General features: G+C 40.1%; 1 long non-coding RNA gene across 1 annotated transcript in view; it reads right to left on the bottom strand.

Moving 5' to 3' along the window:
- Nucleotides 1-357: 357 nt before the first annotated feature.
- LOC132528919 (uncharacterized) overlaps nucleotides 358-12862 on the bottom strand; it is an 88006-nt gene continuing 75501 nt past the window's right edge. Inside the window, exons 3-4 of the long non-coding RNA XR_009543337.1 lie at nucleotides 715-899; nucleotides 358-463 (exon numbers count right to left, since the gene is read on the bottom strand). This is a non-coding gene — a long non-coding RNA (uncharacterized LOC132528919). The remainder of the gene's footprint in view (nucleotides 464-714; nucleotides 900-12862) is intronic.

Below are 12862 nucleotides of genomic sequence, written 5' to 3'. Positions count from 1 at the left end.
GAGCACTGATTTCCCAGGAGGGTCACTGGGAATGATGGTAAGATGGGCCTCTACTACTTCCACTCCTTGCTTCCTGTGTTACCAAACTCAAGTTCGGCTGTTCACTGCTCAAGAAATAATAATTGAGGGGCAAGTGTCAGTAGAAAGGAAAGGTGCTTTTTTCAGAAAAGCCAGCAATCTGGGGAGAAGGTGGACTCTTGTCTGGAGACCAACTCCAAAGATTCTGCTCAGTCATGACAATTTTTAAAGGGAAAGAGGGGAAACAATCTCAGTTAATCATTAAGGTAGGAGGTCAGACTCTTTGTCATGTTTCCATTGTGTGCAGACCCGCTGACTTCTCCTGACCTTCTTTCGGATGCTGTCTTGCCCTCACGGTCTGCCTGCAGATTTGCTAAGGGGGAAGCTGGGTGTAGAGAGTCAGTCTTCTTTAACTACTTAATTCTTCATTCTTATTCCTTCTAATCTAGGAAAGGAATCAACAGGTCAGGCAAGGCATTGTATACATTCAGTAAAGCACAAATCAGGAGTTAGATTAAACATTGCCTAGTGATCTCATCTTTATGATAAGGTCTGAGGAAAACAGAGATGAACAAACAAAAAAGGGGCAAAACAGCTGCTTACACCTGGACCTGTGTATCTGACTGACTCAGAACACACCACACCACCTGGTGGTTGTTATCTGAAGGTGTACACTGCATCCTGGAGGGTGCTCACCAGTCTCACAGAGCATCATCTTCAAGGCGGTGCCTCAGCAGCTCTTTCTAAAGGTCATTCCATTGCTCTATCAGGCCTGCAGTTGCTGTCAGGTGGGTCCCCTGTTCTGAGGCGATATTAGGCGGTATCCCACGTCAGCAGAATAAACGCTGTGTAAATCCTGGGTAGTGGTGCTTGGCAAAGTCCTGTGGGCAGAAAAAGGCAAACCCATCCTCTGAAATAGGGCACTCTCTGCGGGAGCGTAGAAGGGAATTATACCCACTCAGTGAGGGCAGTGGAAGTTGTGATAAGAAGACATGTGGTAGGAATGAAGGCAAGGCTGAGCCCCAGCAGCCCCAGTAATAAGTTTTGAGGGTGCATCTGGGGTAGATGTAGCAGGAGCAGAAGCTCCCTGGAGACTGCATCACTCAGGTCACTGGACAGCAGACAGCAAGACCCCTGCAGGAAGTAAAGGTGAGGGCTCTGCAGAGAACATGCGGTCTGGGGAGTTTGAGTTTCCCTGCCAGGGAAAGAAGGATCCAGCCATTCCCCTCCCGTCAGAGACAAGGTTATTTTTTGTTAGTATTGTTATTATTTTTGTTAACATGCCTCGATTGTTCCCTTCTGTGGGTTTTCTTTGGGGGGGCGGTTGCAGAAATAGGGGTTACACAAGGTTATATTACTGTTCAGGTTCAGCCCTGTTGGTGCTGGTGGTGGGGGAATGGGTGATGTTGGTGTGGCTTTGGGTCTGGTGTGTGGATTCAGAGACACCTGGCCCATCTTTCTTGTACTTCAGTTTCCAGAGTTTGTAAAATCATACAGGAAATCAATCAGATGTTATTTGGTGATGTTGAAAGATCTGATTTGAACACAAATATTTTCAGAAGGAACATGGGAAATTGTCAGCTCAGTGAATATCTTCTGGTGATAATGCTTTCTAGCAGTAAATTTCCACTGGTTCTCTCTCATATTGTCAGTTGAACAAAGCACTTCCATGCTTTGCTGGTTTCTAACTAATGAGTTGGCTTTGCTCTTTTAAAACAGTAATATATAATAGAGAGTATGTACTGAGTCAGTAAACCTTTAATCAGAATTGTCTTAATGACAAACAGCACAGTATCACATGAAATAGGGTTAAAGTTTATTAAATTGAATCATATTTCTGGTTTTGAATTTTTCCACAGGAAAACAAGAATGATAAAAGGGATTATGTCATATTTGTTGTGCCCGAGGAAGTACAGAGAGATTTGTTCCACATTCCTTCTCTTTAGAATTTGAAAGTCAAAGCCCCCAAATAATTTTTTTAATGGCATTTAAATGTGCAATTTTCAATACTAGAAATGGTAGGGTCCAAGTGCAACTCTTTTTAAAACTCTTGTCAGTAAATTAATTCCTCACCACTTTTATGATATCTCTGACAATTATTGGACCTTTTATACAATTGTAATATTGTAAGATGTTTATTACAAGCACCCTGGTATCTTGTCTAAGAGTTTTATTTAGAACATGAATGTTTTTCTATTTTCTCAAATATTGATATTTGTTAAGCAAAGTAGCCTGCCTTCCCCGGTCTGTCTTCATTCCATGGGGACACGTAGGATTTTAAAAGCTTGCTGGATCTGATGGTAGAACTGCTGTCACAAGCCGCCTAGAGATTTCTTACTTTGCATGTTGCTTTGCTTAGGCATCGGTATCAAAGCTGTGTTGTCATCTCCCCCCTGCTGGCACTGCACTCAGTCTCTTTCAGATAGATGTTCTTCTGATGGTCTATACATGTCCAAAGCAGCTCAAGGACACATTTCCTTGACATACGGGAAGGTTGGCCAAGTCATAGTAGCCCATAGCTTATACTGAACAGAGGTCTCATGACTGCTTCCTTGTCTCTGGTCCTCCCCTAGCTCCCCAAATTTCGTCTAGTCTCAAAATGACCTATGACCAGTCTCTTGTCTAGTCTCTCTCCCATCCTTTATTCCCTGTACATGCTACAAGAACTAGCTTTCCCAAGCACAATTCTAATCAGAAATCTTTAATGTCTCTGAAAAATGTATTTTAATATTTCCGTGTTTTCAAATGTATTTTGATATTGTTTGAATGATACTTTCCTGGGAGAAGACTGATTGGAAGAGCAGAAATCAGCTGAGGGTGTTGCCTAAGCACTCCTTAGCCTAGAGCGTTCTTGGTCTTTCTGTTCTTCTAATGAGGTGGAATCCCAGAAATTCAAGGCCATGTTCAACAGTCTGTAAGCTTTCAGAAGATAATGTAAGCCCACCTTTGATAAGCTAGGCAGAGAAGATCCACATAGGAGGCCCCATAAGAAACTAAATCCAAGTGCTGTCCTACAGCAACATGTGAAAAAGTTGAACCTCTTTGAAGGGTGGAACTAGTTGTAGAATCTCTGGTGAATGTGTCTCAAATTAATTACACTAATAAAAAGAAATGATTTAGGGACTAGAGGTCAACTTCCCTGGGCTAACATCAGAGAAATCTCTGGTAGTGATGCAGGAGAAATCTGCAGGCTTAGTATAGAGTAATCTGGTGGCAAAGAACTGCCTGTCTTTGGAGGCAGAATAGAACTGCCTCACCCAGAGGAGCAGGGACAGGAGGACAGAATGGCTGGAGTCATTTCAGAGCTTAAGTATAGCTTAAGTATAGCTTTGAGCTTGGGTCTCAGAGTAAAGCCTGAAAGAAGTTAGGGTGAGTCCTGGCAGGGACTGAGATCTCTAGACCCTATTTAGAAATAGGGTCTTTGCAGATGTAATAAGATGAGGTCATACTAGATGAGGGTGGGCCCTGAATCCAATGACTGGTATTTTTATAGAAGGCCTTGTGAACACACAGAGACATAGACACACAGAGGAGAAGGCCATGGGACAACAGAGGCAGAGATTGTCAGAAACTGCCAAAAGTTAGGAGGAGGCAAGGAGGCTCTAGCTTCCGCTTCCCTAGAGCTTTCAGAGAGAGCGAGGCTCTGCTGACATCTTGATTTTGGACTTGTGGCCTCTTGAATTTTGAATGAATAAATCTCTTTTTTCAAAAATGTTTTGAAAAACATTGTAAAAACACAGAAGATCTACCCTCTTAATAAATCTTTTCTTTTGTTTCTCAAATTTTTAAGTGTATAATGTTGTATTCAGGTCTGTAGAACTTTTTCATCTTGCATGACTGAGACTGTACATATTGAATAGCAACTTCCCATTTTCCCCTCCTTCGAGTCCCCAGAAGCTATCATTCTACTTTTTCTATGAATTTAAATACTTTAAATACCTCATATTTGTGGAAACAAGGCAGTATTTGTCCTTCTGTTACTGGCTTTTATTATACTTAACATAATGTCCTCAAAATTCATGTTTCAGCAGAGAACAGGATTTCCTTCTTTTTCTTTTGTGTTTTTTTAAATTTTATTTATTTATTTATTTAACATCTTTATTGGGGTATAATTGCTTTACAATGGTGTGTTAGTTTCTGCTTTATAACAAAGTGAATCAGTTATACATATACATATGTTCCCATATCTCTTCCCTCTTGCGTCTCCCTCCCTCCCTCCCACCCTCCCTATCCCACCCCTCCAGGCTGTCACAAAGCACCGAGCCAACATCCCTGTGCCATGCGGCTGCTTCCCACTAGCTATCTGCCTTTACGTTTGTTAGTGTGTATATGTCCATGACTCTCTCTCGCCCTGTCACAGCTCAACCTTCCCCCTCCCCATAACCTCTAGTCCGTTCTCTAGTAGGTCTGCGTCTTTATTCCTGCCTTACCCCTAGGTTCTTCATTACATTTTTTTTCTTAAATTCCATATATATGTGTAGGCATATGGTATTTGTCTTTTTCTTTCTGACTTACTTCACTCTGTATGACAGACTCTAGGTCTAGCCACCTCATTACAAACAGCTCAATTTCGTTTCTTTTTACGGCTGAGTAATATTCCATTGTATATATGTGCCACATCTTCTTTATCCATTCATCTGATGATGGGCACTAGGTTGTTTCCATCTACGGGCTATTGTAAATAGAGGTGCAATGAACATTTTGGTACATGAGTCTTTTTGAATTATGGTTTTCTCAGGGTATATGCCCAGTGGTGGGATTGCTGGGTCATATGGTAGTTCTATTTGTAGTTTTCTAAGGAACCTCCATACTGTTCTCCATAGTGGCTGAACCAATTCACATTCCCCCCAGCAGTGCAAGAGTGTGCCCTTTTCTCCACACCCCCTCCAGCATTTATTGTTTCTAGATTTTTTGATGATGGCCATTCTGACAGATGTGAGATGATATCTCATTGTAGTTTTGATTTGCATTTCTCTAATGATTAATGATGTTGAGCATTCTTTCATGTGTTTGTTGGCAGTCTGTATATCTTCTTTGGAGAAATGTCTATTTAGGTCTTCTGCCCATTTTTGGATTGGGTTGTTTGTTTTTTTGTTATTGAGCTGCATGAGCTGCTTGAAAATTTTGGAGATTAATCCTTTGTCGGTTGCTTCATTTGCAAATCTTTTCTCCCATTCTGAGGGTTGTCTTTTGGTCTTGTTTATGGTTTCCTTTGCTGTGCAAAAGCTTTGAAGTTTCATTAGGTCCCATTTGTTTAGTTTTGTTTTTATTTCCATTACTCTAGGAGGTTGGTCAGAAAGGATCTTGCTGTGATTTATCTCATAGAGTGTTCTGCCTATGTTTTCCTCTAAGAGTTTGATAGTTTCTGGCCTTACATGTAGGTCTTTAATCCATTTTGAGCTTACTTTTGTGTATGGTGTTAGGGAATGATCTAATCTCATACTTTTACATGTACCTGTCCAGTTTTCCCAGCACCACTTATTGAAGAGGCTGTCCTTTCTCCACTGTACATTCCTGCCACCTTTATCAAAGATAAGGTGTCCATATGTGCGTGGGTTTATCTCTGGGCTTTCTATCCTGTTCCATTGATCTATCTTTCTGTTTTTGTGCCAGTACCATACTGTCTTGATTACTGTAGCTTTGTAGTATAGTCTGAAGTCAGGGAGCCTGATTCCTCCAGCTCCGTTTTTCGTTCTCAAGATTGCTTTGGCTATTCGGGGTCTTTTGTGTTTCCATACAAATTGCGAAATTTTTTGTTCTAGTTCTGTAAAAAATGCCAGTGGTAGTTTGATAGATATTGCATTGAATATATAGATTGCTTTGGGTAGTACAGTCATTTTCACAATGTTGATTCTTCCAATCCAAGAACATGGTATATCTCTCCATCTATTTGTATCATCTTTAATTTCTTTCATCAGTGTCTTATAAGTTTCTGCATACGGGTCTTTTGTCTCCTTAGGTAGGTTTATGCCTAGAGATTTTATTCTTTTTGTTGCAATGGTAAATGGGAGTGTTTTCTTGATTTCACTTTCAGATTTTTCATCATTAGTATATAGGAATGCCAGAGATTTCTGTGCATTAATTTTGTATCCTGCCACTTTACCAAATTCATTGATTAGCTCTAGTAGTTTTCTGGTAGCATCTTTAGGATTCTCTATGTATAGGATCATGTCATCTGCAAACAGTGACAGCTTTACTTCTTCTTTTCCGATTTAGATTCCTTTTATTTCCTTTTCTTTGGTTGCTGTGGCTAAAACTTCCAAAACTATGTTGAATAAGAGTGGTGAGAGTGGGCAACCTTGTCTTGTTCCTGATCTTAGTGGAAATGCTTTCAGTTTTTCACCATTGAGGATGATGTTTGCTGTGGGCTTGTCATATATGGCTTTTATTATGTTGAGGAAAGTTCCCTCTATGCCTACTTTCTGCAGGGTTTTTATCATAAATGGGTGTTGAATTTTGTCAAAAGCTTTCTCTGCATCTATTGAGATGATCATATGGTTTTTCTCCTTCAATTTGTTAACATGGTGTATCACATTGATAGATTTGTGTAAACTGAAGAATCCTTGCATTCCTGGAATTAACCCCACTTGATCATGGTGTATGATCCTTTTAATGTGCTGCTGGATTCTGTTTGCTAGTATTTTGTTGAGGATTTTTGCATCTATGTTCATCAGTGATATTGGCCTGTAGTTTTCTTTCTTTGTGACATCCTTGTCTGGTTTTGGTATCAAGGTGATGGTGGCCTCGTAGAAGGAATTTGGGAGTGTTCCTCCCTCTACTGTATTTTGGAAGAGTTTGAGAAGGATAGGTGTTAGCTCTTCTCTAAATGTTTGATAGAATTCGCCTGTGAAGCCATCTGGTCCTGGGCTTTTGCTTGTTGGAAGATTTTTAATCACAATTTCAATTTCAGTGCTTGTGATTGGTCTGTTCATATTTTCTATTTCTTCCTGATTCAGTCTTGGCAGGTTGTGCCTTTCTAAGAATTTGTCCATTTCTTCCAGATTGTCCATTTTATTGGCATAGAGCTGCCTGTAGTAATCTCTCATGATCTTTTGTATTTCTGCAGTGTCAGTTGTTACCTCTCCTTTTTCATTTCTAATTCTATTGATTTGGGTCTTCTCCCTTTTTTTCTTAATGAGTCTGGCTAGTGGTTTATCTATTTTGTTTATCTTCTCGAAGAACCAGCTTTTAGTTTTATTGATCTTTGCTATTGTTTCCTTCATTTCTTTTTCATTTATTTCTGATCTGATTTTTATGATTTCTTTCCTTCTGCTAGCTTTGGGGTTTTTTTGTTCTTCTTTCTCTAATTGCTTTAGGTGCAAGGTTAGGTTGTTTATTCGAGATGTTTCCTGTTTCTTAAGGTGGGCTTGTATTGCTATAAACTTCCCTCTTAGAACTGCTTTTGCTGCATCCCATAGGTTTTGGGTCGTCGTGTCTCCACTGTCATTTGTTTCTAGGTATTTTTTTATTTCCTCTTTGATTTCTTCAGTGATCACTTCATTATTAAGTAGTGTATTGTTTAGCCTCCATGTGTTTGTATGTTTTACAGATCTTTTCCTGTAATTGATATCTAGTCTCATAGCATTGTGGTTGGAAAAGATACTTGATACTATTTCAATTTTCTTAAATTTACCAAGGCTTGATTTGTGACCCAAGATATGATCTATCCTGGAGAATGTTCCATGAGCACTTGAGAAAACTGTGTATTCTGTTGTTTTTGGATGGAGTGTCCTATAAATATCAATTAAGTCCATCTTGTTTAATGTATCATTTAAAGCTTGTGTTTCCTTATTTATTTTCATTTTCGATGATCTGTCTCTGGGTGAAAGTGGGGTGTTTAAGTCCCCTACTATGAATGTGTTACTGCCGATTTCCCCTTTTATGGCTGTTAGTATTTGCCTTATGTATTGAGGTGCTCCTATGTTGGGTGCATAAATATTTACAATTGTTATATCTTCTTCTTGGATCGATCCCTTGATCATTATGTAGTGTCCTTCTTTGTCTCTTGTAATAGTCTTTATTTTAAAGTCTATTTTGTCTGATATGAGAATTGCTACTCCAGCTTTCTTTTGGTTTCCATTTGCATGGAATATCTTTTTCCATCCCCTTACTTTCAGTCTGTATGTGTCTCTAGGTCTGAAGTGGGTCTCTTGTAGACAGCATATGTAAGGGTCTTGTTTTTGTATCCATTCAGCCAATCTGTGTCTTTTGGTGGGAGCATTTAGTCCATTTACATTTAAGGTAATTATCGATATGTATGTTCCTATTACCAGTTTCTTAATTGTTTGGGGTTTGTTATTGAAGGTCATTTCCTTCTCTTGTGTTTCTTGCCTAGAGAAGTTCCTTTAACATTTGTTGTAAAGCTGGTTTGGTGGTGCTGAATTCTCTTAGCTTTTGCTTGTCTGTAAAGTTTTCATTTTCTCTGTCAAATCTGAATGAGATCCTTGCTGGGTAGAGTAATCTTGGTTGTAGGTTTTTCCCTTTCATCACTTTAAATGTGTCCTGCCACTCCCTTCTGGCTTGCAGATTTTCTGCTGAAAGATCAGCTGTTAACCTTATGGGGATTCCCTTGTGTGTTATTTGTTGTTTTTCCCTTGCTGCTTTTAATATGCTTTCTTTGTATTTAATTTTTGACAGTTTGATTAATATGTGTCTTGGCGTGTTTCTCCTTGGATTTATCCTGTATGGGACTCTCTGTGCTTCCTGGACTTGATTAACTATCTCCTTTCCCATATTAGGGAAGTTTTCAACTATAATCTCTTCAAATATTTCTCAGTCCCTTTCTTTTTCTCTTCTTCTTCTGGAACCCCTATAATTCGAATGTTGGTGCGTTTAATGTTGTCCCAGAGGTCTCTGAGACTGTCCTCAGTTCTTTTCATTCTTTTTTCTTTATTCTGCTCTGCAGTAGTTATTTCCACTATTTTATCTTCCAGGTCACTTATCCGTTCTTCTGCCTCAGTTATTCTGCTATTGATCCCTTCTAGAGTACTTTTAATTTCATTTTTTGTGTTGTTCATCATTGTTTGTTTCATCTTTAGTTCTTCTAGGTCCTTGTTAACTGTTTCTTGCGTTTTGTCCATTCTGTTTCCAAGATTTCGGATCATCCTTACTATCATTAATCTGAATCCTTTTTCAGGTAGACTGCCTATTTCCTCTTCATTTGTGAGGTCTGGTGGGTTTTTATCTTGCTCCTTTATCTGCTGTGTGTTTTTCTGTCTTCTCATTTTGCTTATCTTACTGTGTTTGGGGTCTCCTTTTCGCAGACTGCAGGTTCGTAGTTCCCGCTGTTTTGATGTCTGTCTCCAGTGGCTAAGGTTGGTTCAGTGGGTTGTGTAGGCTTCCTGGTGGAGGGGACTAGTGCCTGTGTTGTGGTGGATGAGGCTGGATCTTGTCTCTCTAGTGGGCAGGTCCACGTCTGGTGGTGTGTTTTGGGGTGTCTGTGGCCTTATTATGATTTTAGGCAGCCTCTCTGGTAATGGGTGGGGTTGTGTTCCTGTCTTGCTAGTTGTTTGGCATAGGTTGTCCAGCACTGTGGCTTGCTGGTCGTTGAGTGAAGCTGGGTGCTGGTGTTAAGATGGAGGTCTCTGGGAGATTTTCGCCATTTGATATTATGTGGAGCTGGGAGGTCTCTTGTGGACCAGTGTCCTGAAGTTGGCTCTCCTACCTCAGAGGCAGAGCCCTGACTCCTGGCTGGAGCACCAAGAGCCTTTCATCCACACGGCTCAGAATAAAAGGGAGAAAAAGTAGAGAGAATTAGTAGAAGTATGAGGAAAGAAAGAAGGAAAGGAGGGAAGGAAGGAAGGAAGGAAGGAAGAAAGAAAGAAAGAAGCAAAGAAGGAAAGAAAGGACGGAGGGAGGAAGGAGGGAAAGAAGGAAAAAATACAGAAAGAAAGAAGATACAGTAAAAAATAAAATAAAGTATAATAAAGTTACTGAATTAAAAAATTCTTATTTAGAAAAAAAAGGGACGGATAGCCTTCTTTTTCTTATGGCTGGATATTATTCTATTTTAAGTATACACCAAATTTTTTTAATCTATTCTGTTCATCCATAGATGGGCATTTAAGTTATTTCTACTTCTTGGCTATTGTTTTAATGATGCAGTGAATATAAAAGTGCAAATACATCTTCAAGATCTATATTTCAATATTTTTGGATATATACCCAGATGTGGGATTGCTGGATCATATGTTAGTTGTATTTTTAACTTTTTGAGAAACCTCCATACAGTTTTCCGTAGTGGCTGCACTTTTTACATTCCCACTGACAGTGTACAAGAGTTCCAATTTTTCCACATCTTTAGCCCAACAGTTTTATGTCTTGTCATTTTGGTAGCAGATTTTACTAGCTTTAAGGTAATATACCTCACTGAGATTTTGATTTGCCTTCCCCTAATGAATAGTGTTGATGAGCATTTTTTTCATTGGCCATTTTATGTCTTTGGAGAATTGTCTATTCAGATCTTCTGCCCATTTTTTAAATTGGATTCTTTGTGGGTTTTGCTGAGTTGTAGGAATTCTTTATATATTTTGGATATTAACCCCTTATCAGATATATGGTTTGCAAATATTTTCTCCCAGTCTGTAAGTTGCTTATCTCTGTTACATTAAGCCCTCCAGTTTGTGGCAATTTGTAACAGCAGCCCTAGGAAACTGATACAGTATGGAAAATAATTTCAATTATGTAAAATGGCTCTATGTTCTATAGGAAAAAAATGCATAAAGGAAATAGATCAAATTGTTATTAGTGCTTTTCCCTCGGTGTGGAAATAAAGGTGATTTTTGTTTTCTCCTCTGTAATCTTTTTTTTTTTTTTTTTTGCGGTACGTGGGCCTCTCACTGCTGTGGCCTCTCCCATCGCGGAGCACAGGCTCCGGACGCGCAGGCTCAGCGGCCATGGCTCACGAGCCCAGTCGCTCTGCGGAATGTGGGATCTTCCCGGGCCGGGGCACGAATCCCCGTCCCCTGCATTGGCAGGCGGACTCTCAACCACTGCGCCACCAGGGAGCCCCCGGGAGGCCCCCTCTGTAATCTTTTGTATCTTCCAAGTTATTTCGAATAAGAATGGATTGCTTTCTTTTAGAAATAAGCAATATCTGTTTTAAAATTAAAACTTCATAAAAATATTCAAAGATATTTTGAAGTCTGTCATGTAGTAAAAAATATTTATTGAATATCTACAATATTCTTGGCAGAGTTCTGAATACTGGGATGAGGCAGAGTTCTTACCTTCAGACTGTTTACATTCACATAGGAGGAAATAGACAAAATGCAGTTAAGGAAATCAATAAAATAATTTTCTGGACGTGTTAGAACTAAGTAAGTAAAAGATAAAAAAAAGAATGTAATAGAGAGGGCCTGGAGTGGTAAAGGAAATAAGACATTGATTATTTTATTGAGATCTCAGTAGTGTGAGGGTAGCAGCAATGAGAGGTTCTGGAAGCAGAAGGAATAGCAAGCATGAAGGCCCTGAGATGGGAAGGAGCTGGTATGTCTGAGGGACAGAAAGAGGCCAGTGTGGCTGGAGTGGAGTGATTGACAGGGAGAGGGGAAGGAGATGGGTAGGGCAGATCTTATGGGAATATAGGCTGTAGCAGAGGTCTCCGCGGTCAAGGTGTGGGCCCACATTCCTGGTGAGGGGTCTGGGCTATAGTGTGGTGGCAGTGCGAAGTCCATTAGAGGGTTTTGATTAAGGGAGTGTAATGTATTGATGTTTGCATAGAAATCTCACTCTGGCCATCGTGTGGAGGATGTCCTTCATGTGTGCCTCTGTGTGAGGGTGTTCCAAAAATAAAGGTCAGTCTAGGCAGTTTAAACAGAAAAGGAATGAATTCAAGAACACTAGGGAGCTCACAGAAACTCTGGGAGGGCCAGAGAACTGGATTTGGAGGCTACAAATGAGACCATTCTCCAGTGACATACTGGCCACTCCAGTGGGGACCCTACTGGACCTAAGTGGACACAGGCCCCACAGCCTGCATTTGGATCCTGGACCCAGGACTTAGGAAAAGATGTCTATTTCCTAAGCTAAATGTAGATTATGATCTGAAGCAAATGACTGATACCGTTTAGGATTTCTTCTCTAGCTAAGAAACTCAGCAGTAAATTTACTGTTATTTTTTCCTGTTTCTTCTTTGAAAAGGATTATGTTAATGAAAATTTTCCAGTTGCTTCCTTGTTTTCATAAACCATTGTAGATTCTTGCATTTATATCAACTTTATTTTTGAAATATTTGACATTTTTCAGACTGCCTGCTTTTTAAAATTTTTTTGCGGTACGTGGGCCTCTCACCGTTGTGGCCTCTCTTGTTGCGGAGCACAGGCTCCGGACGCGCAGGCTCAGCGGCCATGGCTCACGGGCCCAGCCGCTCGGCGACATGTGGGATCTTCCTGGACCACGGCGCAAACCCGTGTCCCCTGCATCGGCAGGCGGACTCTCAACCACTGCGCCACCAGGGAAGCCCAGACTGCCTGCTTTTTACCTGAGTAATGTTTAGGGGGAAAAAAAATATTTTTTATTCTGGATTTATTCTCTTTAATAGAAATACTCATACAAAACATTAACTTTGATTTTAAGAAGCCTCTAAAAGTAATCTGACATAACCTTATTAATGGTCAGATTAGCCAATCCAGCATTCCGAGGTGGGTAAAGTGCTCAATTTCTAAAAATGCATAGCTGAGATCAACTAATACAATTGCACATCCCAGAAACAAGAGTAAGAAGGTGAAGGGTTTGTACATCCTATATAGAAGCCTCCTGATCAGTTTCTCGCTCTCTCACACACACACACACACACGCACGCATGCACACATGCACGTGTGCATACATACATACAAACATACGT

The sequence above is a fragment of the Lagenorhynchus albirostris genome, chromosome 11, assembly GCF_949774975.1.
Source record: "Lagenorhynchus albirostris chromosome 11, mLagAlb1.1, whole genome shotgun sequence".
NCBI classification, from domain to species: Eukaryota; Metazoa; Chordata; class Mammalia; order Artiodactyla; family Delphinidae; genus Lagenorhynchus; species Lagenorhynchus albirostris.
Note: the sequence above shows the minus strand (reverse complement) of the source record. Positions and strands in the feature narration are given on the sequence as shown.